At 53.1% G+C, this 25,733-nt stretch overlaps 1 pseudogene; it reads right to left on the bottom strand.

Moving 5' to 3' along the window:
* Positions 1 to 533: 533 nt before the first annotated feature.
* LOC122702569 lies at positions 534 to 25,572 on the bottom strand (annotated as a pseudogene).
* Between the last annotated feature and the right edge of the window lie 161 nt (positions 25,573 to 25,733).

The raw sequence follows: 25,733 nt of genomic DNA on the forward strand, positions 1-25,733 counted from the left end.
ACATTGTCCAGAAACCATGACAACCTATCTCCTCACTGGCCCCTTACCCTAAAACAATTTGTGATTCCTCAAGGCCAGATGAAAATCTACCAACCACAGAAGGGAAAAACAGTGCTAACATGGGACTTCCTTCTACCAACGAGAGGGAGAAGGGGGCCCAGAAAATGCAGCATTTCAGACTGCACCAGGGTTTCATGACAATCAGCAGCTTCCTATTAGCACAGAGAAATGTTTTCAGTAACAGGGAACTGGCAAGTCCCCGGTGAATGCAGAGTGGCCTGAGGGGACAGGTGAAGGGGCTGCTGCTCCACCACTGGGCGGGGGGCCCCAGGGGCCAGCCAAGGGGTCCTGGCCCGCCCCTTTACCAGCCCTGCGGCACCCAGAAGGGAACTGTGAGTCCAGACGGGGACTCCAGCAGAGGAAGGGATTGGGGGAAAGCTGGAGCTGGGCTGCCCCACAGGCCCGTGTGAGGTGCCCCCCCCCAGCCCCTTCCCTGCTCAGGAGAGGTGGGGACCTGGCCTCATCCCAGCTGAAGGGGACTTGGGGGCACCCGGGGCCACCCCAGGAGCTTGTGCAGAGGCCAAGTGGGGCCTGGGTGTGTGTGTGAGAGAGGCAGGTGGTGGGCTGGGCTGACTCCTCTTGGGTGGGGGGACAGAAAACTTCCATCTGTACCTGCGCCCCTCCCCACGCCCTCCCCGCAGCCCCTCATTCGGCAGAATTTCCTGGTGATGCTTGGGCACCACCACGAAACTCCGCCTCCTCAGTTCCTCGGGCGAGCCCAGCATTGCTCTAGGGGGACAGCACATGGCTGGGCTTGTGGTCCAGCAGGTTCCTGTCCAGGTGGCTGTCGCGTGCCACACCGCCTCCACGCCGTCCGCCCGGTCGGCCGTCCTGGCCCGGGGACAGGCGGAGGTGAGCCCCCGACCACGCCCCGATGTAGTAGTAGTCGCCCTGGCCCCAGGGAATGTGCCCGTGGGACCCAGGCGCTCGGAGGTGAAGGCCTGGCGGAGACGGGGGGCGGGGTTGGCGCGCGGTAGAAGCCAGGGTGCAGGGACCCCAAGAGTGGGGCCAGGATCTCCACCCCCACGTGGGTCCCGGAAGCGCAGGTCCACGTGGGCGCCCACGAGGACATCCACATCGCCGGGGAAGCGCCGCCGCAGCAGCGGCCCCTGGACGCGTCCTGCCAGTGCGCAGGGCTGGGAGCCTGGAGCACCGCCAGCCGCTGGCCGGTCGGGGCAGACGTACGCAGCCGTCGACTCTGTGTCCCTCCATGAAGTGCTTCTCCGCTGTCTCCAGGAAGAGCCGCAGGAGGACCACGGATCTGCGGAGCGCGGGGCAGGCGGGCGGAGTCAGGGAAGCCCCCACCCTGGGGACCTGCAGCTGTAGCGGCCCCCCAAGGCCGGCCCGAGCCGCCTGCGGCCGCACCTTCCAACCTCGATGCCGCCACCGGCGCGGGTCCGGGCAGAGAGCCCGAGGCTCAGGCAGCGGAAAACCTGCCGATCCCCCGCGGTCTGCAGAGCTGGAGCTGGGGGGGCTCCCAGGCGCGGCCCCTGTAGCTTCCCCTCCCCTGGGGCGGATCCTGTGGGCCCCTCCGCTGCGTGGCCCGAGCCGAGCCTCTGTGGCTGCAGCCCTGGTTTGCAAGCCCCGACAGACTGCTTGCAGCCAGGGCGCCCTGGCCACCTGCGCCAACCCCACCCCCCAGCTTTAAGGGAGCTATCCCTGCCGCCCCACCCCCACCCCAGCCTGTCTCTACCCCTGGACGGTGCTCCCTGGAAGGCTGTGGGTGTCCTCCTGACAAGGTAAACTGCTGTGTTCCTGCGGAAGGGTCGCCCAACTGTGTCCCCGACTCAAGGACAGATGACGTGCCCCGCCCCTCCCCCGCTTACTCTTTGTTGGCAAACACGGTCAGCCCGACGGTGGCGCTCTGGAGCCGGAACTGCACATTCAGGATGTCGATGTTGAAGGTCCCCTCCCAGACCATGGGCGCCAGCCAAGGGGTCAGGATTAGGACATCAGTCCTGCTGCTGGGCGAGAGAGCCCGTGCGTGACGCCGTGTGAGCTGGCCGGAGGGCGGACACACCGGGACCCTGGCGCCCACACCCCAGCGGGACCCTCCCTGCCTCCGTCCCCTCGGTGCCCCCCACGGGCTGACCGTCCTTCAAGGAGGACTTGGCGTCTGCAGGAGACCCACCCGATGCAAATCAAGACTCACACTTGTGTAGATCACTCCAGGTTTTAGGGATCACTGGGCCCTGCTGCACCTCACGTGGGAGCCGGACTTGCCAGCCAAGGTGGTGGCGGCGGGGGGGGGGACACACACGTCCCGCCCTGGGGGAGGAGGCACCTCACACCTCTGCCCCTTCTCGGAGGACAAGGGGACAGGGAACAGAGTGTGCAGGCCACAGAGGGAGACAGGGTCCGAGGGTCCTAGAGGCTCCGCATTCAGATCTCAGGGAAACCCAAGAGGGTGTCTGGCAAAGCCAGCTCCAGTCGAGATTTCCATGGAACTGCCCTCAACGCTCTGCTAAATTCCAGTAAATTCCCTCACAACGACGGGCATCTGCGCCTTGGACTGGGGATAAGCCATTGGTGAGTTTGCGGGAGTGGGCGGGGCTGAAGGCACCTCTGGGCGGGGCCTCCCCGTCACCCTGTGTGAGAAGGAGTGGAACTAGGCCTGGCCTCCCTTAATTTAGTGCAGGAGCGGCTTGGGGTCTGTCTTCCTTCTCCGTAGCCGGGGGGGGGGGGGGGGGGCGGCTGGACATGGCCTCTGTCCTGGGCAGGTCCCCCGAGGCAGAGGTGCCCCTGGCCTGGCCTTCTCTGCAGGGTCACCGGCTGGGTGACAGGGGCAGGGCCCCTTGCTCCCAGAGTCAGGCCTCCTGCCTGCAAAGCGGGGACACGACGGTGACCTAGCTGCAACGGACCTGGAGAACCGCGGCTGGCAGCCCTGCACGTCCAGCAGCCTGGGGACTGTGAGGGCCGAGGCCCCGCCCACGCCTGACGGGCCCTGGAGCCCAGGAACGATGAGCCCGCGGCCGCGTGTCACTATCACAGGACTGCAGGGTGCTCCTGGCGTTTAGAGTGGGGCGTCCACCTTAAAGGGGAAGGGAGCCTGCTCTGTGTGGACCCGCCGATGGACAGGATGCCAAGGGCAGTGAGTCTGCCGCAGAGGAACCAGCTCTGCCCCCTCATCCAAGGGGCCTGGAGGAGTCAAGCTCACAGACAGGAAGGAGCAGGGGCCGGGGGCTGGGGGGGAGGCAAGTGTGTCCCGAGGGACAGAGTTCCAGTTTGGGAGGACAAAGTGTTCTGTGGGTGGATGGTGGTGACGGCCGCAGAGCAGTGTGAATGGGCCCAGCGCCCTGAACCATGCACTTGTGATGGTCAAGGTGGTGAACTGTAGGTCACGAGTGTCTCACCATCACGTAAAAGGAAAAGAAGGGTGGCCACCTCGTCCTGGATCGCCTGAGACTTTCTCAGTTTCAGGATGCTTAAAGGCCCAGGTGTTAGAACCCCCAGCTCCCAACCCAGGCTGTAGGGTAAGGGAATTAGAGAAGGCAAGGTTCGGAAAAAGAATGAGACCAGCACCTTACAGGAACAGGTCACCTTTAATGAGGCGAGAAGGGGCAGCAGTCAGATTAGTGAGCTGCCGCACTAACCCAAGGAAAGAGTGAGTATATAGAGGCATGTATGTGGAAATCTGCTGTCTTAAGGGGGCCTGTTCTTCTCCAGGGTTGTTCGGATTAGTTACCTCTTAAATGGCTGGGGCAAGGAATTCTGGAGATCGGCCAGAGGCTGGCACCGGCTGGGAGCTGGGCGTAATCAACCTTATGTCCATTTTTTTCTTTGGGTGAGAGTTGTTTTGCATAGAATGGTGGGGAGGACCTGGAGGGGAGTTTTAACTCCAGGCTATTTTGAGCTGTGTAACTTTCCTTCACAGGCCAGTTAGCACCCCCCTCTCTAAAGCCAAATGCCACGTAGCTGATCAAAACCAGCGCTGGCTACACCTGGACTTCCTGTGGCTGCAGGAGGGACCAGAGTCGGACCTGGGACGTGGGGAAGGGAGCCTCAGGAGCCTCAGCGGAGCCTCAGGAGCAAAGAAGCCTGGCCCAGCATGTCCACCTCTCCCCCCAACACACACACACCCCGGCGAGGAGGGCAGGGGTCTGGCGGGAGTGGCACCAGTTGAAGGCGTGGTACCCCGGAGTTTCACGTCTTGCAGACAGCAGAATGAGGGCGGGCAGAGGAGCAGGGAGGCTGCAGGCGGAGGGGGCCTCCCCCAGAGCGGCAGAGGGAAAGCAGAGCAGCGTGAACTGCTGGAGCCCGAACCTGCTGCCGTCACTCTTGTTACCGTCGTGACGGGGTGAGGGCGACGGAGGGGCACGGAGGGACAGCCCAGGGTGCCTGCCCCTTGAGGGTCTGCCGCCTGCTGCAGCCCCCCACTTTTCTGCACCGGGCAAGCCTGGAAGCTCACCATGCGTCTCACCCAAACAAGATGACGCGTGTTACGAGGAGAGGGGTCTCAGGACGAAGCCAGGAGCAGTTGGGTTTTCCTAGGACAGAGAGGTGGGAAACCGGGTCACTGCAGCCTCTGCCTCCCACCAGGGCCCCTCTCTCCTCCGGATTCACACATCTGCTCTTACTGGTCTCTGTCCTCCCACCCCCACCCCCGAGACAGCCCCTCCCCTTGCAGGGGCCTTTCAAGCATCACAGAGCATCTCTGAAATCCAGTCCAAGGCTGGGTCCTCCTCTCACTCAGAGCGGGGACAGGGGGCTGCCCCCTCCCCATCCCTCCCAACCCCCAGAGTCACCCCAGCCTCCCAATGGCCTCTTCCCACAGAGCACCTTTTCCCTGGAGACCGAAACGTCCGCACTGCAAGGAGCCCCAGAGGACTGGGGCCGCCCTGTCGTCCAGGGGGCTGGACCTCCCCGCAAGCACAGCTGCTCCAGGGGCGAGTGCCCACCAACCTCCCAAGTCCGTCACTGCCCCCGGCGCACACGCACCTGGAAACAGCTGCTGGCTGTCCTTTTACAGGGCTTTTCACGTTTATGAGTGAGGTATTCCAGCCGTCAAGAGTTCAAGTATCACTACAGGTCTTAGATCTGAACAGAGCACCTTCTTGCCCCCACCCCTTCCTTCCTCTCCCTTCAAAGAATTCACTCTTACTTATCTGATCCTGTAGCGTGTGTCTGCATTTGCCTCCGCGTTTTAAAACCCGATGCCCATGGAAAATTTCTCTCTGATACCTCCCTACAACCAAGGAAGCTGAGAGTTAAAATGCGAGCCTTTGCATGTCTTTAGTGTATTCCCCCCCCCCCATTTTTGTAGTTTCTAAATAGTTTGAAAGGACATCTAGGTAGGAAATAATTTCCCTTCAATTTTGAGAAAAATTGTTCCATTTCTGTTAACTTTCTAAATCACTTTCACTCGAGGTATAATTTACATCCAATAAAATAAACCCATTTGAGGTACAGGGGTTGAAGAATTTTAAGCAACATGTTAAAGGGGGTGGAGAGGGATAAATTAGGAGTTTGGGATTAGCAAATACAAACTGCTATCTTTAAAATACACAAACAGGGTCCTACAGTCAATATCGTATAGTGTACCATAACAGAAAGGAATGAAGAAAAGAAACAACATATACACCCTGTAACTGTCACCCCTGCCAAGACTCACGGCTTTCCCATCACCCCAACAACTTCCCCCCTGCCCCTCTGCAGTCAGCCACCACAGCCCCTGCCCCAGGCAACCATGATCTGCTTTCCATCAACACAGAATTCCCTCTCAAGCAGTTCATATACATGGAATCATGTGACAAGTACTGTTTCTCCTGGTTTCATTCCCCCAGGGTGAGGAATGAAGATTCACTCACGTCGTCATGTGCACCAAGAGTTCATCCTCCTGTTAGGATTTTAAAGTATCTTTGATATTAATTTCTCATTTTGACATTAATTTCTCATCGAAACACTTTCTTCTCTGCAATCACGCTTTGTGGTTTTTCGGTCTTCTAACTTTAATGAGGCTTTCAACGGCTAAGTCAAAGATCTCTTGCCGGGAGCCAACACACGAGACCCTACCCATGACAAGGCCATAAGGGAGAAAACCTGACAGGCAAGGCAGATCAGGTTTTCAGGGATTTCGAAAAGCTGCCCCCGGCACTCACCTTAAAGATGATATCTGTCTTTCTGATGCCTGCCTCAATAGGCTACTCCCTAATTTCTGTAACACAGGCAGAAGGCCTTCCCCGATCTCTTTCCAAATAAGAATCAATATAGAACTTTAATCAATAAGTTTCCCAGGTGGTGGTATTTTATGAGATTATCCAGGGTGAAAGGAGCGTTTTAATTTAAACTCCTTTGCTGGTAGTTTGTTTGCCAAATGCATTTATGCCCTTGGTACTAATATGCATGATTGCTTATAATATCCTAATCATAAAATAGCATAAAGAACCTGATTTTATAAAAGCCCTAATAGACATAGAGCCTTTTTGAGGGGTGAAGGAGTCCTATTAGAAAACATAAGAAAAATTATTCTATAGGTGGTTATTGGGTTGTGATTTGCTTGCTGTGTTTTTGCTTGCTGTATTTTTGCCTTTAATGTGCTAAGGTTGTGTTACAGAAACCATTGTTAATATAGCTAAAGATCTAGAGAAATAAGAACTTAGCCCTAGTTGGTAACAATGAGATGGTTGTTAATTGTCAGCCAGGAGTGCTAGGCAGAAGCTGCCTCACTGAAGCCGCAGGGTCTGTATGGGGTAAACTTCTTAGATAAACGCAACTGACAACTTTTGCAGAAGGATTAATTTTTGTATTAACAAGGATATAATTCTACTCTGTACTATTGCCCTATGAGACTGCTACCTTTCAGTTAAGGTCACCATAAAGACGGAAAATAGGTTTACATTCACCTGACCTACATAAAATGTTAATGGCCCCAAGGCCAGAAGATCATGTGCTAAGAATTACTATAGAATTAGAAAGCAAAAAAATCCCGCTTTTCCTAAAAAACAAAATGATGTAATGCTAATCCTGTGTAATCATGAGTAAGCATCTTGTACCTTGAAAACGTTCTGTGAAAGGGTATAAAACCGGTTGTCAAAAAGTAAAACAGAGACTTGGCCCTATCAAGGCTGGTCTCACGTGTCTTCTCTCTCTCTCTCCGACGCCGTTCATCCTGAGGGTACCCCCTGGATCCTGCCGAGGCTGGACCCCGGCAATCTCTCTTGGTAGATGTCACGCTGCACTTGAAAATATGTGGGGTATTTCCAAGTATCTTTTGATATTGATTTCTAACATAATTTCACAGTGATAAGAGAACAGACTCTGTATGAATTCAGTATACCTTTAGGCCATGAAGTTGTTGCACTTTGTTCTGTGCCCCTGGATATGTTCCAGTGTCTCCTAGTTTATAGTCTGTGAGAACTTGAATAGAATTTGTATCCTACTGTTGTGTGAAAATCGTATAAATCTAAATTATGCTGAGTTGGTTCATGGTGCTTTTCAGGTCTACTCTATCCTATTTTTCTGTCTATTCATTCTTTTAATTTTGGAGAGTTTGATATTGAAACTCCAACTAAAATATATTAATTTACCTACTTAAAAAATAATTGTAGTATCTATGCAACTTTGTACTGTATTTTCCAAGTCTCCTGTAAATGTGTGTATATGTGTATATGTGTGTGTGTGCCCAGTCATATCCGACTTTGCGACCCCATGGACTGTAGCTCGCAAGGTTTCTCTGTCCATGAATTTTCCAGCCAAGAATACTGGAATGGGTTGCTATTTCCTTCTCCAAGATGTGTCATCATACTTTCAAAATTTGAAAAAGAGCCCATCCCCCTGTTGATGCCACAATTGTTTATCCTTCTCCCACTGTTGGGTATTTTGGTCCCCTCACCACACACACACTCGAGCCGGCTTCAAAGCTTCTACAAGCATCTGGCACAGGTGTTCTGTGGACATATGTTTTCAATCCCCTAAGTAGACACTTAGGAGTATAAAGGATGGATCACATGTTAAGTGTATGTTTAACTTGGTAAAAAAACTGCTGAATTCTTTTCCAAAGTGGTTGTAGAGTTTTCCATTCCCACAGGCATACGCAGGAAGTCCAGTTTCTCCTTGTTCTTGTCAACACGTAATAGCAGATCGTTTCAGTTTAAGTCATTCTAGAGGGCACACAGTGGCCTCTCACTGTGGCCTATGACTAACTTAAATGGTTCACTAGAAAATTTCTATTTAGTACAAAAGGAGATGGTAAAGGAGGAACAGAAGAATAAAAAGATATGAAACATCCAGAAAACAAGTAGTTAAATGGCACATGGGAATCTGATCACAGCAATAATAACTCTGAATGTGAAAAGATTAAACACTCTAATGAAAACGCAGAGAGAGACTCGATTTAAGAGAAGACTTCCACTATGAGCTGTCTACGAGACATATTCCAGGGGAAAAAAAAGACACAACTAGGTCATAAGTAGACAGACAATGAAAGACCTACCTTGCAAACTGTAACAGTAAACAGAGATGAATTAGCAATAGTAAGGTCAGATAAAATAGACTTTAAGATAAAAATGCTACTTCAGACATTTTACAGTGATAAAAGGGTGAACTCACATCACAAACATGAAGATACATTCACCTAGAAACCTAGCTCCCCAAACTGATAGAATTGAAAGGCAAAATAGTCAATTCAACAACATTAGCTGGAGACTTCCAATCAACAGATACAGAAGGCTTGAACATTATAAATCCATTAGACCTAACTGACATCTATACAACATTTCACCCAACAACAACAGAATACACCTTCTTCTCAAATGCACATGAAACATTCTGCAGGATACATCACATGCTAGGCCCGGTTCCACCGCGGCCTGAAGGCCCTCTGCGGGGCACAGGCTCCCACGCAGGGCCTGCTCCGTGGGCCCCTGGCTGCACTTGCCCAGCTGCGCCTCTGCCCAGGGAAGCCGGGGGATGCGGCTCCGACCGAGGGCTCTGTGTCCCGCCACGAGACAGGAGGGAGCGGGGCTGGAAGAGACATCTTGGCGGTGGGTGCGACCTCCACCGAGCCCACTCCTCTCCTGCTAGCACCTGCCAGGCGCCCTTCCAGAGGCTTCTCTGTTCTATTCCAGGGACATCCAGGAAGTGTTGGAAAGATCCTCCTTTCCAGGTGAGGAAACTGAGGCACAGGGAAGGCAGGCAGTCTTGAGGGCTGAAGTCTGGCGCCTTCCTGTCTGCCTTAACCCCAGAATTTGTAAAACTGAATGAAGGTAACCTCATTTAATACAGAGCCGGAGGCCAGAAGGGGGAGCTCGCAGTACTACCAGCCTGGCCCTCTGCAGGCCCCAAGCAGAGAGAGACCTACCTACGTACCTTGCATCTCTGAGGGCAGAAGGGTCACTATTTTGCTACAGGAGGAGGAAGGAAGATTTTCTCTGAGGCCAGCAACAGTCCCAGCCCATGGGAACCCAAGCAGCTCAGCCAATGGGAACCCAGGCTTCTCAGCCAATAGGAAGCCCTCATTATCCTCCAGTGGACTTTTCCTTTCAAAGCCCAGGCTCCCAATTGCCTACTTTTCTCTGTAATTGTTGTTCACTTGCTAAGCTGTGTCTGATTCTTTGCAACTCCATGGACTGCGGCATGCCAGGCTTCCCTGTCCTTCAATATCTCCCGGAATTTGCTCAAACTCATGTCCCTTGAGTCAGTGATGCCATCCAACCACCTCATCCTCTGTTGCCTCCTTCCCCCATTCTCCTCCTGCCCTCAATCTTTCCCAGAATCAGGGTCTTTTCCAATGAGTCGGCTCTTTGTTCGCATCAGGTGGCCAAAGTACTGGAGTTTCAGCTTCAGCATCAGTCCTTCCAATGAATATTCAGGACTGATTTCCTTTGGGATTAGACTGGTTTGATCTCCTTGCTGTCCAAGGGACTCTCAAGGGTCTTCTCCAGCACCAGTTTGAAAGCATCAATTCTTTGGCACTCAGCCTTCTTTATGGTCTGTTTCTTATATCCATACATGACTACTGGAAAAATCATAGCTTTGACTAGATTGATCTTTGTCGGGAAAGTGATGTCTCTGCTTTTCAATATGCTGTCTAGGTTTGTCATAGGCTTCCCTGATAGCTCAGTTGGTAAAGAATCCGCCTGCAATGCAGGGGATCCAGATTCAATTCCTGGGTCGGGACGATTCACTGGAGAAGAGATAGGCTACCCACTCCAGAATTCTGGCCTGGAGAATTCCGTGGACTGTATAGTCCACGGGGTCGCAAAGAGTCGGACATGACTGAGAGACTTGCACTTTGCACCTTCTTCCAAGGAGCAAGTGTCTTTTAATTTCATGGCTGCAGTCACCAGTCACAGTGATTTTGGAGCCCAAGAAAATAAAATCTGCCACCGTTCCCACTTTCCCTCCATCTGTTTGCCCATAAATTCAGATTCCTCACTCCTCTGGCTCTAGTTGCCTTCAGCCACGTTCTTTTTAATCAAAATTTCACTTTCACTTTGCATTTGGTAAACAGGGAGCACAAGTGACCACCAGAAGCCTAGAGTGTCTCCTGGGTTGGGTGTTCCTCTTTCTCACTATCCGCTCAGCCATCAGCCCCTCACCCTCTCCTCTTCCCCAAGCCCCTCCCATCTCTCCTGCACCTGGCTGACCTGGCTGAGGATAACCCAGGCAAGTTCAGGGTGCTTTCTTCTTCCTCCCACCACGTGGTCCACTAGGTCTCTGTAACCTGACGAACAGAGGATTCATCCACTCAGTAACAAGGGAATGATCCTGCTAGTAGTTCCACATTTTACTGTTTTTTCCAGTAGTCGTGTACGAATGTGAGAGTTGGATCATAAAGAAGGCTGAGTGCCAAAGAATTGATGCTTTTGAACTGTGGTGTTGGAGAAGATTCTTGAGAGTCCCTTGGACTGCAAGGAGATCAAACCAGTCAATCTTAAAGGAAATCAATCCTGAATATTCATTGGAAGGCCTGATGCTGAAGCTCCAATATTTTGGCCACCTGATTCGAAGAGCCAGCTCATGATCAAAGACCCTGATGCTGGGAAAGATTGAAGGCGGGAGGAGAAGGGGACAACAGAGGATGAGATGGATGACATCACCGACTCAATGGACGTGAGTTTAAGCAAACTCCAGGAGAGAGTGAAGGACAGGGAAGCCTGGCAAGCTGTGTTCCATGGGGTCGCAAAGAGTCAGACACGGCTTAGTGTCAGAGCAACCCCAACATTCTACCGGGGGCACGGTTACCCCCGCTGGCCTCCTGGGGAACCAGACAGACAGCTGGACAGGTATCAGGGGGTGGTAGCCCATAGCTAGCCCCCCATCCTCTGGACCTGCCACACCTCCATGCCCTTCCCCCCAGCAAAGCCTCTGCCCCCTGTTCTGCGCCAAGGGCCCTGATCTGCTGAGCCAATTACACAAGACCTTCCATAGAGTTCTGCTGTGCCAGACACTCTCTTAAGTGCTGTCTCTGTATTAATTAATCTTCACCTGATTCTCACCTTTAAAAGGGAAACAAGGCCCAGAGAGAGGAAGTGACCTACACAAATTAAGTGGTAGAGACATGATTTAGACCCAAAGAACTGGTCCAGAGGCTGCCCTCTTATCCAGTCTACCATGATCCAGCACTTGCTGGAGCCCCAAACCCATTCCTGTCCAAACCGTGGTTCTTAAGAGTTGCTTTAGGCCCTTCCTGCCCTCCTCACTTTCACTTTTCACTTTCATGCACTGGAGGAGGAAATGGCAACCCACTCCAGTGTTCTTGCCTGGAGAATCCCAGGGCCGGGAGCCTGGTGGGCTGCCGTCTATGGGGTCGCACAGAGTCGGACACGACTGACGTGACTTAGCAGCAGCAGCAGCTCTCCTCAGGCCCTCAGTTCTTTGCCCCAGTGCTCTGGGCTGGACCACGGAGAGCAGCTTCGGTTTTGGTCCATTGAGAACTAAGAAGGGTCTGAGATTGGGCCCACTTGCACACTAACAGCCACGTCTGTCGCCATTTCCCAGATGCTGCAAGAAGACCCGGGTTCCAGGCTCAGAGACCAAGGGCGCTACAACTCTCCCCATGGCAGCGAGCACACGCGTCGTGTTCCCAGGGGTCCCTGTGCCCTCCCAGCCCCACCCTGGTGATGGGGTGCTAAACGGTCCCCAGAGAGCTCATTTCTCCACCAGTCTGGATTATGGAACTCCAGGAGCCTTACTTAGGCCTCTTGTCAGACCCATAGCCTGAGAACTAAACCTGCCTGGGAAGCATGTGTGCCTGGGGGTGGAGATCTCATCTGTCAGCCTGCGTTCATGGCTCTGCCACCAGCATTTAGGGGGCGCCTGCACGGGGTCGGGGGCTTCCCAGGTGGCGCAGTGGCAAAGAATCGGCCTGCCAACGCAGGCCTGGTCCACTCGTCTGTGACTGTTGTCTACCCAACGGTGCAGACCTGGGGAGCTGACTGGCTGTTGTCTGGGGCTGGTGAGACAATGCCCTTGGTTAGTTCAGTTCAGTCGCCTAGTCATGTCTTTGCGACCCCATGGACTGCCGCACTCTATGCCTCCCTGTCCATCACCAACTCCCAGAGTTGACTCAGACTCATGTCCATCGGGTCGGTGATGCCATCCAACCATCTCATCCTCTGTTGTCCCCTTTTCTTCCCGCCTTCATTCTTTCCCAACATCAGGGTCTTTTCAAATGAGTCAGCTCTTCGCAACAGGTGGCCAAAGTACTGGAGTTTCAGCTTCAGCATCAGTCCTTCCAATGAATATTCAGGACTGATTTCCTTTAGGATGGACTGGTTGGATCTCCTTGCAGTCCAAGGGACTCTCAAGGGTCTTCTCCAACACCACAGTTCAAAAGCATCAATTCTTCAGCACGCAGCTTTCTTTATAATCCAGCTCTCACATCCATACAGGACTACTGGAAAAACCATAGCTTTGACTAGATGGACCTTTATTGGCAGAGTAATGTCTCTGCTTTTTAATATGCTATCTAGGTAGGTCATAACTTTTTTTTTGTTTTTTTGGTCATAACTTTTCTTCTAAGAAGCAAGCATCTTTTAATTTCATGGCTGCAGTCACCATCTGCAATGATTTTGGAGCCCCAAAATAAAGTCTGTCACTGTTTTCACTGTCTCCCCATCTATTTGCCAAGAAGCAATGGGACCAGATGCCATGATCTTAGTTTTCTGAATGTTGAGTTTTAAGCCAACTTTTTCACTTTCACTTTCATCAAGAGCCAGTAAAACCAAGGTTAGCAAACCAAAGGAAATAATGAAACCTAGAGCAAAGATAAATGGAACAGAGGAGCACTCAAGAAAATCAGTAAAACAGTTATTTCTTTTAAAGATTTACAAAACTGGCAAGTATGGGGCAATTAACTTAAATGAAATGGAAAAATTCTGGAAACACACAAACTACCAAAACTGATGCAAGAAGAAATGGAAAGCCTGGTTAGCCTATAATAAGTAAGGAGACTGAAGCAGTAAGAAATTCCCAACTAAGCGAAGCCCAGAGCCTGGTGTTTCATCTCAAATACTTAGAATGTCAGTTCTTCCTAAACTCTTCAGAAGATAAAGGAGGGGATACTTTTTTTTTTTAATTATTATTATTATTATTTTTTATTAGTTGGAGGCTAATTACTTCACAACATTTCAGTGGGTTTTGTCATACGGGAGGGGATACTTTTAAATTCACTGTGATGATGTAAATGCTGTGATGCCGGCATTAACCCGATTCCAGAGTAGCCACAAGAAAAGACATCTACAGGCCAAAATTCATTATGGACAGAGATGCAAAAATCCTCAGTAAAATCCTGACAAATAACGTTGAAAGGACGATAAATCATGACCAGCCTTCCCCGGCAGCTCAAGCAGTAAAGATTCTTCCTGCATCGCAACAGACACAGAAGACACGGGTTCAGTCCCTGGGTCGGGAAGATCCCCTGGAGAAAGAAATGGCAGCCCACTCCAGTATTCTTGCCTGGATAATCCCACAGACCGAGGAGCCCGTATGGGCTACCTTCCATAGGGTCGCAAAGGGTCAGACACGACTGAGCATCCAGGCAGTAGATGCTCGAATAACCCCACTGTGCAGACAGGGAGACGGGGGAGCCCTGAGAGGCACCCAGCTTGTCCGGGGTCCCATCACTGGTGATGAGGAGGAGCCAGGTCTGAACCCAGCTGTGTCCCCAGGGCCAAGCCCTGGCTGCACCCGGGCCTCCCCGTTGGTGTCACCATGCAGGGACATGGCATGAAGTGGGGGTGACCCCTCAGCAGCCCTGAGGGCCTTGGGGGGCTAATGTTTGAGCAGGGACCCCAAGTATAGAGACCCCAGGAAGTGACGTCCCCTCCCTGACCACAGAGCCCAATAGAACTCGGAACCCGGTAACCAGGCACCTCATCCTAGAGAAGCCCCTGCCCAGCTGGCCTGGCCGGAGCCCTCGACGGGCAGCGTGTCCCCCTGTGCATCCTGAGGTCCTGAGGCCGCAGCCACAGACACATCTGGTCATTTGCCTGGAGGAACCAAAGGTAACGGGAAGGCCCAGGGCAGCCCAGTCCCGGCCCTGCCGCCTCTGGGATCCATGCGGGAGCCCTGTGTCCCCTCCCTGTGTGTGTGGAAGGGTTTGTGTCGGGTCGGCCTGCCCCGAGCGGGAGCAGGCTGAGGGGTCAGAGGGCCGGCTATGTTAACCCCCCAGGTGAAGGTGGCAGGAGGGGGTGAGGGGACCTGAGGACCCTCCTGGCTCAGGTTTGTCCCCAGTCCTGGGGGTGGATCTCACTTCTTCCCGGGAGAGGTCTGTGCATGATCTGCGAGCAGAAGGTCCAGGGGCAGAAAAAGCATCATCCTTGTGTGGGCAGGACTCCGGGTCCTCAGGCCGCCAGCCCGAGGAGGTGGTAGACCAGGGCACCCCCTCCATCCCGGAGTGAGGGGCATCCATGCGGGCGGCACAGACTGGGGGGCGCACCGGGGCATGAAAGGGTCTCAAGGAGGGCTGAGGTGGCTGGGAACACCCACCTGCACCTGCCTCTGCAGGGGACCTGGGACGCACCTTCCTGCAAACCACCCTCAGCACCGGATCCCGGCCCGGGACCCTTCTACCTGCTCCCCCACCCAGAACTTGCCTTCCCCTCTCCTGATATTTCTGTTTCTACTTTTTACTTAGTTGAGGCCTTAACGTCACAGCATTTAATTCTTCACACTTTACGTCGTGCACTTTCTGAGCACGGCGTACACGCACGATGCTGAGCGACCTTCCCTGCGGCCTCAGGACCGTTTCACTCCCAGAGGAAACCCTGACCCAAGGGCTTGCTCCCTGGCCGCGCTCGCCTTCCGAGATGGACCACACTATGGAGTGTGTACCTCCCTCAGTGAATCTGCTTCTGACCTAAAGGAGCAAAAGGCGCTCACTCCCCATCCTCCCTCCCCCAGCCCCTGACAGCCCAGAGTCTGCTTTCTGTCTCTCATCTCTACCTGTTCTGAATGTTTCCTATAAACGGAATCAAGTTATAGGCATCTCTTTTATGTAGCCCACATATTTTAAGTCAGGAGTGGTTAATTTTTTTAATTTGAAGTAGCATTCTTGTTAAATGAAAGGGAAATTCTAGGTGAATTAGAGATAAGATGTAAAAATTGAAGTCTTTTTTTGTAAATACATGTACAGTCTCAGGGTGGAGACCCCTGCTCTAAGCGTGGCCCCAGAGCCGGAAGACAGAGGGAAGCGCCTGGCTCCTCCTGCGGCCAGAGAGAGACATGCAGAGAGCTGGGAGGACAGACCGCAAGCTGGGACAGCGTCCCACACATCCCAGGTAGTCCCCAGATGGTGAAAGTCAACGTCCTAGAAAGGGACAGAGGACAAACACGTGCCCGTCTAGCGAGGCGACGCACTTGTGGTTGTGTGTGTCAGAGACGCTCGGCCGCCCGATGACACGGACGGAAGCCTGGAGACGCCGCGTTGCCCTGCCCTGGCAGGTTTCCAGTCTGCTGACGACCAGCCCTGGGGACAGCGTGAGGAAGCAGGGCCAGCAGCCCCCGGAGGGAGGCGTGGAAGGGCACTTCCCTCTGGGAGAGCCGTGTGTGGGAGCCCAGAGCTCCACAGGTGCATCGCTTTACCTGCAGAGCGACTCCTAGGAGCTCACCCACAGGGACCCTCGCGTGATGTGTGTGCCCACATGCATCTGTGTGCCTGTGCACTTGGGGCTGTTGCGGGGGGGACCCCAGGGGCGTGCACCCTTCTGAAACGTGGTTCCCCCAGCTGGACTCTGACCAGTCCTTTTCCTCCTCCATGTTTTCTGGGGCCCCCAAATCAGAATTTTTGAAGAGCCCCTACTATGGGATGTGGGCCGTTTGCCATTTTTCATTCTCAGAATTGTGCTGAAGGGAACATCTGTGCCCCCATCACTACTTAAGGAAGAATCCGTGAGGTGGATCCAAACATACAGTTTTTACAATACTGGCTGCAGTTTCCAACATTGGCGGTCTCTGCCCACTTTGAGCCTTGCTTGGGAAAGCGGGGCCTCAGAGGCCCCGAGGGCTGAGACCTCAGGGAGAAGGAGGAGGAGCTGGGAGAGGAGGTGATGGAGGGGCCTGCAGGTGACCTGCCCGGAAGGGACCGTCTCGCCCCTCGGCCCCGAACCTGGCCCCGCCCAGTGCTAGAGCTGATCTGAAGCTGGGACAGAGTTGGCTCGGGGTCAGAGGGGCTCTGCTCTTAGAACCGGCAGCAGACCTGATGCAAGAGCCGGTGTCGGACTCAGCTCCCGCGCCAGGGGAGGCGCCAGCCGGGTCTTCCTCCGAGACAGTGGAGACCTGGCCCTGCAGCTGGTGCCGCAGCTATTGCAGTTCAGCGGCGCTGCCTCTGGAGTGGCCACTGAGGCCGGCGTCGACTCCTGGGCGGGCGCTGGTGTGGCTCCAGCTGCCCGTCTGGTCCTGGGACTGGTTGTACACCCCGCACCCCACCCCGAGCTGACGTCACGGTGCCGAGCCGCCCCGGGTGTGGCCCGGATGCGGGAGCTGTCCCTGGTGCTGCAGTGGGGCTGGCGCGGGGCTCACTGACGCCCGTCCGGGGCTGGGGCTGGTTTCTGCGCCTCTGGCTGCATCGCCAGTCCTGCCTCTCGCCCCGTAACACGCTCATCCTGGTGGTGGAGCCGGCACTGGGCCCGCCTCTGGAATCGCTGTCAGGGCAGACGCTGCCCCCCGCACCGCCGCCGCCCCCCCCCCCCGCCCCGCCCGGGCAGGCGTGCAATCTGGCCCAAGAACCGAGGACAGAGCTGCCTCTGTGCCTGAAATGACATCACGCTGGGGCCAGAGCTTGGCCTAGCTCTGGCGTGGGTGCCGGAGTGCCTTCTCCCAAGCCGACACTGGCTTCTGGCAGCCAAGCTGGCCACGGCTCTGGAGCTGGCCCTAGAGACATGCCTGGAGCTGGCTCTAGCTCTGAAGCTGGTTCTGGCTCTAGCTCTGAAGCTGATGCTAGAGCGGGTGCTGGAGCCGCCGCCTCCTGGGAACCTCGCACTGGCTCTGTGAATTGGCTCTGCACTGGTTCTTCTAAATGGGCACTAGAATGACCACTGAGGCTGGCACAAGAGTTGGTGAGAGAGCTGCCTCTGTCTGGAGTCGGCGTGATGGCTGATGTCCAAGTTGGCTCCTGCTCACGGGACAGCACCAGCCTGCCTGGGAGCGGCGCTGGGCGGCAGCTGGTACTGGTGTGGGAGCCCGTCTGGCTGTGGAGCAAGCGCTGCCTCGAGCCATGGAGGTGCTAATAGAACTGCCTCTGGGAGTGGGTCGGTGCTGGACCCCGTGCGGGAAGTGACCCTGAGTCTGGAGCTCCGGAGGGGGCTGGCTGCAGAGATCACCCGTGCTCTTGGGCTGCTGCTGGGAGTTGGCTGGAGCTCTGGCACTGCCCTGGAGCACTCAGTCTCTGGGCCCGTCCTCCCGCAGGCTCTGGTTCTGGCTCCGGCTCCAGAGGGAGCGCTACTTGAGAGCTGCCAGGAGTGCGCGCTGTGTTCCCAGAGCCGCGCTGGAGGAGACCCGAGTGCAGCTCCATTGCCCTGGGGTCTGGGTGGGGTCTGATCCAGACTCCAGGGCTGGTGCCCAAGCTGGTTCTGGAGCTTACCGGAGTTCGGGGGCTTTCCCATGAGCTGATGTCGGAACTCGTTCTCACTCCGGAGCTGACTTTGGATCAAGTGATAGAGCTGGCTCCCGTTCTCGGCTGGCACTAGCTCTAAACCTAGAGGTGGCCCTGGGTTCAGCGCTAGCTCTGGAGCCTGCACGACCTCTAGCTGTCGGGCGTGTGCCAGAAAGTCCTCCAGCTCCTAGCCAGGCTCTGGCGCTGGGGCAAGATCAGGCGCTGATGGTGGTGCCAGCTTGTGAGCTGGCAGTCTGGCTGGCTATGGAGCCCCAAGATGACCAAAAGTTCACCAACCTTGAGTCTATAGACTGTCTGTGCACGTGTGTGCGTGCATCAAGTACACGTCTTTTCTTCCCTTCCTTTATCTTACCACGTAGCATAAAGTAGAACGTAAGATGTACCCACAATAGTTACCTTCACATCCCAGTGCTTAAGTTACCGGGCGTCAAGGAGAAACGAGTAAGCTCCTGCCAGCATGCTGCGTGCCTTGGGGAGTGGGTCTGTGTGTTTGAGTCGCACCCAGGAGCTGTGTTTTGTTAGGAAGACGAATGGCTCTCTTACCGTCCTCACTCAGGGACTCAACAGAGCTGTGGGTTCCACGTCAAGAGAGGGCGGGCTGAAATGGTGGCCTCACCTCATTCGGTCAGCCTGGTGATTTAGCCCACACTAAAATCACAGCAGGCTGGCCCACCCCCCAGCTACACAGCAGCCAGGGCAAGGATTACAGGACCAAGAAGTCTACACTAGTCCTTCAGCTATCTTGCAGCAAGTGTTTAGTTTCAGGATTCTGATTTGCTTCCAGGGAGGTTCTGTGTTTGGCGAGGAAGAAAGAGGAAGACAGGGAGGCAGATGATTTCATGGCTTAAAAGGTGCTGTGAAAGCTTTTCCCACTAAGTGCAGAAAAACTATTTGACAAAACCCAACACCCTCTCTTGAGAAAGGCAGTCAAGAAACTAGAAAAAGGGCACTTCCTGAGGACACCCTGCGGCTCACGGCACACTCGGTGGGGAAGACTGGAGCCTCCCTGGCGGCAGGAAAGAGGAACAGGGACCAATCAGCTCACGGCCGCACTTCACCGGAGGTTTTAGCCTCGTCCAGCAGGTAAGGAAACAAAATCAAAGGCCTCTAAGCTGGAGAGGATGAAGCAAAACTATGTCTGTTTGCAAATTTCATGACCACGTATGTAGGAAATCATAGAGAATACACAGGAAAACTATTAGAACTAATAAACCATCCAGCAAGGTTTCAGGACACAGTGAGTAAGTGATAGTCACCCAGTCATGTCCTACTCTTTGCGACCCCATGAACTGTAGCCCTCCAGGCCCCTCTGTCCATGGGATTCTCCAGGCAAGAATACTGGAGTGGATTGCCATTTCCCTCTCCAGCAGCATGCACGATAAACACCACAAAATTCAATTGCATCGGAATGTCAGTGGGGGCAGCCACAGTGGAAAACGGTATGGAAGATTCTAAAAAAATATGCAGAACTACTGTGTGGTCCTGCACCCCCACTGCTGGGCGTTTATCCAGAGGAAATAAAAAATAAAAACGCTAACTCAGAAAGGTATCTGCACCCCATGTTCACTGCAGCGCTGTTTACAGTGGCCAAGATACAGAAGCAGCCTAAGCATCCATTGATGGATGAATGGATAAAGAGGATGTGGTGTATGCATAATGGAATATTATTTAGCCATAAAAGAAGGAAATCCTGCCATTTGCTGTGACATGGATTGGACCTTGACAGTATTATGCAAAGTGAAACAAGTTGAAGTGAAGTTGCTCAGTTGTGTCCGACTCTTTGCGACCCCAGGGACTGTAGCTTGCCAGGCTCCTCTGTCCGTGAGATTTTCCAAGCAAGAATACTGGAGGGGGTTGCCGTTCCCTTCTCCAGGGGATCTTCCCAACCCAGGAATCAAACCCAGGTCTCCCACATTGCAGGCAGATTCTTTTCCAGCTGAGCCACCAGGCAAGCCAAAGAATACTGGAGTGGGTAGCCTATCCCTTCTCCAGCGGGTCTTCCCAACCCAGGAATCAAACTGGGGTCTCCTGCATTGCAGGAGATTGGATTCTTTGGATTCTTTACCAACTGAGCTATCAGGGGAGCCCTGTGCAAAGTGAAACAAGTTAGAGAAAGACAAGTACCATATGATCCACTTGTTTCGGAATTCTAAAGAAAAAAACATAAGGGCTACTAGATACAGAGAACAGAATGGTGGTTACCAGAGGTCGGGGCTAAAGGGGCCAAGATGGGTGAAGGGGTCAAACATACACACTTCCAGCTATAAAATAAGTGAGTCCTGGAGATGCGGCATACAGTGTGGTGACTACAGTTCACAACACTGGACTGAATATCTGAAAGCTGTCAGGAGAGCAGATCTTGAAAGTTCTCATTGGAAGGGAAAAAAACCGTGTAACTATGAGGTGGTGAATGTTGCCTGACTGGGGTGACCATTGGGCAGCATATACAAATATCAGATCATTATCTTATACACCTGAATAATATGCTGTTATAGTCAATTTAAAAAATCAACTGCGGGCTTTCCTGGCGGCTCAGTGGTAAAGAATCCGCCTGCCAATGCAGGACACGCGGGTCTGATCCCTTATCCGGGAAGATCACACATGCTTCAGAGCAACTAAGCCCGTGCTCTAGAGCTGGGGAGGCCATGTGCAGGCCATGGCCTGCTACTGAGGCCGTGTGCGGCAGCTACGGAAGCCCGCCTGCCCGGGGCCTGTGCTCCCCGAGGGAAGCCACTGCAGGGAGAAGCCCGCACGCCACAGCCGGAGGGAAGCCCACCCAGCAACCAAGACCAGCACAGCCAAAGATAAACTTTAAAAAATCAACAGGAACACAGAAAGCTCTGACAATGAATATAAGAAAGCACCTTCATTTACAATAACATTCAAAAGATTAAAATACTCATAAATAAATTTAGCATCCAAAGTATTAAGCCTTGTGTAACGAAAGCTACAGAACATTATTGTAAGCAATTAAAGAAGGCCAAAATAAATAGGACATCCCATATTCGTGAATCAAAAGACTTTATGCTATTAAGATGGCAATACTTCACAAAAGGAACTACAGGTTCAATGCGATCCACAGCAAAATATCAGCTGCCTTCTTTTCTTTTTCTTTTTTTTTTTTGTTGCAGAAATTAACAAGCCAATGCTGAAATCCATTTGGAAATGCAAGGAACACAGAATAGCCAAAACAGTATTGAAAAAGCAGAGCAAAGATGGAGGACTCACACTTCTCAGTTTCAAAACTGTTATGAAGACAGTGTGACCCTGGCATAAACATAGACATACGGATCAACGAAATAGAGCTGAGAGTCTGGAAACAAGCCTGCACGTTTGTACTCAGTTTTTGATGAGCGACCAGACAATTAAATGGGGAAAGAATAGCTGTTTTGAGCAAATGGTATTGGGACAACCAGGCACGTACATGCAAAGGAAGCAACTGGACTCTTCCTTACAGCCCCCACAGAGATGAACTCAAAACAGATCAAACAGCGACACATAAGACAAAACTAGAAAACTCTTAGAGGAAAACCTGTGGGGATAAAATGTTTTGACCTGAGTTAGGCAATGGTTTCTTAGATATGACACTTTTTGCACAAGTATAAAAAATAAATTGGATTTGATTAAAATTTAAAATGTGCATCAAAAGACAATATCACTAAAATGAGATATTGACAATGTCACTAAAATGACAACCTGCTGAATGGGACAAAACATCAGCTAATCATATATATATGAGACTTGCATGTAGAATATATAGTAAATGCTCACAACTTGATAATAAAAAACTAATAACTCAATTGTTTTAAATGGAGAAAGGAGATGAGTAGACATTTCTCCAAAGAAGATATACAAGTGGGCCAATAAGCACGTGAAAAATGCTCAACATCATTATTCAGGAGGGAAAGCAGACCAAAAAACCACAATCAACGAGATACCATTCCACATCCATTCAGTTGTGTCCAACTCTTTGCGGACCTAGGGACTGTAGCCTGCCAGTCTCCTCTATGCATGGAATTCTCCAGGCAAGAATACTGGAGTGGATTGCCGTTTCCTCCTCCAGGAGACCTTCTCGACCCAGGGACTGAACCCAGGTCTCCTGCATCGCAGGCGGATTCTTTACTGTCTGAGCCACCGGGGCAGCCCTCACATCCACCAGGATGGTTTAATTAAAAGGGCAGATGTGGGAAGTGTTGGCAAGGATGTGTAGAAATTGCAATCCTCATACGTGGCTGGCAGAAATAGAAAATAGTGCGGCCCTTTGGAAGACAGCCTGGTGAGGCTTCAGAATTTAAAGAGTTTCCATATGATCTATCATTTCTACTCTTTAGAATATGCCCAAGAGAAATAAAAACAGATGAAGAGCTTGTATGCAAATATTCATAGCATGGTTGTTCAAAACAGCCAAAACGCAGAAACAGCCCAAACAGTCCATCCTCTGATGAGTGGATGAGCAAAGTATGGTAACTCTGCACAGTGGGACATTATTTGGCAAAACAATGAATTATCGATCTGTGCCACCAACATGGCTGAACCTTTGACGTCGTGCTACATTAAAGGAGCTGTCACACAAAGCCACACATTGTATTATTCTCTGTCTGTGAAAAGTCCAGAATAGAGATGAAAAGTAGATCAATGGCTGCCTAAGGCTGTGGGGATGAGAGAAGTGGGGGTGACTGCCAGCGGGCCCAGGGGGTGAAAATGCTCTGCGGTTACGGTGACGGTCGCACAGCTCTGCGGATTCACTAAAAAACTCTGAATCACACACTTAAGGGGCTTCCAGGTGGCACTACTGGTAAAGAATCAAGAGATCCCTGGGTCTGGAAGATCCCTTGGAGGAGGAAATGGCTACCCACTCCAATACTTGTGCCTGGAAAATTCCTTGGGCAGAGGAGTCTGGTGGGCTACAGTCCATGGGGTCGCAGAGCCAGGCAAGACTGAGCACATATATTTTCAGTGGGTGGATCACGGGGCATGTGAGTTATATCTCAGTAAAGCAGGTTTTTGGTCTTTTTTATTTTTTAAAAAGGTAATTTTCTTCCCATTCAACTTGGAGATGTGTCGTGTTCCCAGAATAAGCAGGGCTGGGCACTTGCTGGGGCCCTGAGTGCCCACCCGCCCCCAGAGTACGGGCCACAGCCCCTTAAACCCCACCCTGGGGAGCAGGGGCAGATACCCTCAGAGGGAGAGGCTGGGGGATGGTCCAGCCAGCAGCTCGGCTCGAGCGCATGCCTTGACCCTCCCAGGTTAAAAGAGGTTAAAAGAGTCTTGGCAAGAGGACAGGGCAGAAATTTTATCTTTGCAGTTTTGAAACAGCTAATACACTTGCGAAATACATCAAAGGGGAGAAACATGAGCAACCGTGGTGATGACATTTACCACGATGCTATCAAGACACTGAGGTTTGCTTACAAAACTTGTCCACTTCAGGGATGGAGATGGGATTAAACACGAGGACTTGGAATTCATGAGTATTTGAGACTGACTCACCCAGTATGAGGCTCAGGGGACTACTAAGCGGGTTGAACACAAACCCTCCCAAGAGATGAGTCAAAGTGTCCAGAGGTTGAGAACAAACTCTGCTGACGTGGGAGGAGCAGCACGTGGGCGGTGATCGTTTAACGGGACTTTCCATGACACACGGATATAAACGACCTTCACTGGACTAATTCACCTTAGAGCTGATCCCCTCTGGTTTGGGCAGTTACTAGCCTATAACTTTTAAAGAGAAAAAAACCCCATTTGCACCACCTGTTTCATGGCTTAAAGAACATTTGGTAACAACATCATCAGCTGTCAGAGCTACGAGAACCTTTGGAAATCACCTAGCCCCACTGTCCCAACCCATTTTACAGATGAAGACATTGAGGCCCAGGGAGGGTGACTGACCCAAGGGCACACTGGGAGTTTCTCTGACATCTGGTCCAGGCTCTTTCCGAGGAACTGTGGGAAAACTCTCCTCCCTATCTCAGATTTTAGAATTTTTAGAATATGAGTGTTTAAAAGAAAGACTGATCTTTAGAATATGAGTCTTTCAAAGAAAGCTGCCTTTTTACCAGGAAGTGATCCTCAAGCAAGATTTGAAAGCTAACAAGTTTTCATGCCATTTGAAGGAAAAGTCCAGGTCTGCTGTTTCATTTTTTCCAGAGTAAAACGTGGAATCACTTTCTTTCCCTGACACAGAAACAAAACAGGCAACTGGAGAAGAGGAAACTTCAGGGCACAATGGCCGTTTCAGTTCAGCCCCAAACAGATCTGCACCACCTGACCCAAGTGGTGACCCGTGGTCCTAGGGTCAACCCACAAGGAAGTGCCTCACCTCCTAACAGATGAGGCATTAACGAGCCAAGACACGTGTGTGTCTCCTCAGCCAGGCGACATCACCCCGGGGGGTGCCGGGTGCCCCTGCCGCAAGGGCCACGCCCCCAGCAGTGGGCGGGGACGGGGGTGCAGAACCCTGCTCCCTGGGGTGCCCTGGCCCAGGGTCCTGGCTCCGTCACTGGGGTGACAGGGGTCTCCAGCTCACCTTCCGGCCTGTCCAGCTCATCCCCCCTTAGGTGAACAACAGCAGAACTTGACGCACCAGATCAGGGACGCAGCGCCTGAAGTTTGTGGTCCTCCCGGCCCCCCAGTCCAGTCCGGCAGGTGAGGGGCACCGAGGGAGAAGTCTGAGGCTCTGGTTCAGAGGCCAGTCTCTCCTGGCATCCGACACACTTCTGAAACTGACGCTGGTTCCTGGCCGCGCCAAGATCAGGGGGCTGTCGGTTCTCTGCCGACAGGTGTCACCCGCGCTCCGTCCTCCAGCCCTCGGCGCCCAGGACGAGAGGCCCCACAAGGGCGCTTCAAACGCCCCAGCGGACGCGCGGCTCGCAGAGCAGTGGTGGGGTCGAGGGACCCGGCGCACAGGGAGCCCTCGGTGTTGCGCGTGCACGCGCTGTCCGCGGGCCGGGTGCGCGCCTCATCGTGGACACGACGCCAGGAAGCCCGCTCCAGGCGCACCCGAGTCGCCGGTTGGAGGGAGGCTCGTGCGCCCCAAGTGCGACCCCTCCACCCACCCGGCGGGGAGAGCCCCGGCCGCACCCAAACTAAGCCGAGCGGGTGTGGGTCCACCACCAGCCCCGAGTGGGACAGCTGAGTGACTGAGGCCGGAGAAGCAGGGTTCTGTCTGGGGCCACGAGGTGCCACCAGGTGGGCAGAGTCCAGAGAAAAAGCGGGGGTTCCTACCTCCTAGGTCTACTCTAGGATGAGTCCCTCAGGTTCTGCAAGACCCCTGCCCATGCCTCCCAAGTGGGACCCGTTCCTCTGGGCATCCCCGCAAGGGCGCAGGTGTGCACACGTACACACCAACACACACACTCACTCACTGCCCTCCAGGGGTCAGAGGGGAGTGCACGCAGAGGAGCTGATAAGGATGAGATGACGGAGGCTGGGGCAGCTCTGCCAGGGGGCAGGGGCATCCTGTATCCTAGCAACATCCTCGGGAGGGGAGACCAGGCTGCCAGCAGGTGGTCCCCACGGTTCTCAGGAAGCTCCCTCAGCCGGGTGGTCCACAGAGCTCCCTTAGAGGACGGGGGTCTGCGATCTTGTGTCCATCGCTCTGAACATATGAATGAGTATG

Source organism: Cervus elaphus, chromosome 11 (genome assembly GCF_910594005.1).
Source record: "Cervus elaphus chromosome 11, mCerEla1.1, whole genome shotgun sequence".
In the NCBI taxonomy this organism is placed as follows: domain Eukaryota; kingdom Metazoa; phylum Chordata; class Mammalia; order Artiodactyla; family Cervidae; genus Cervus; species Cervus elaphus.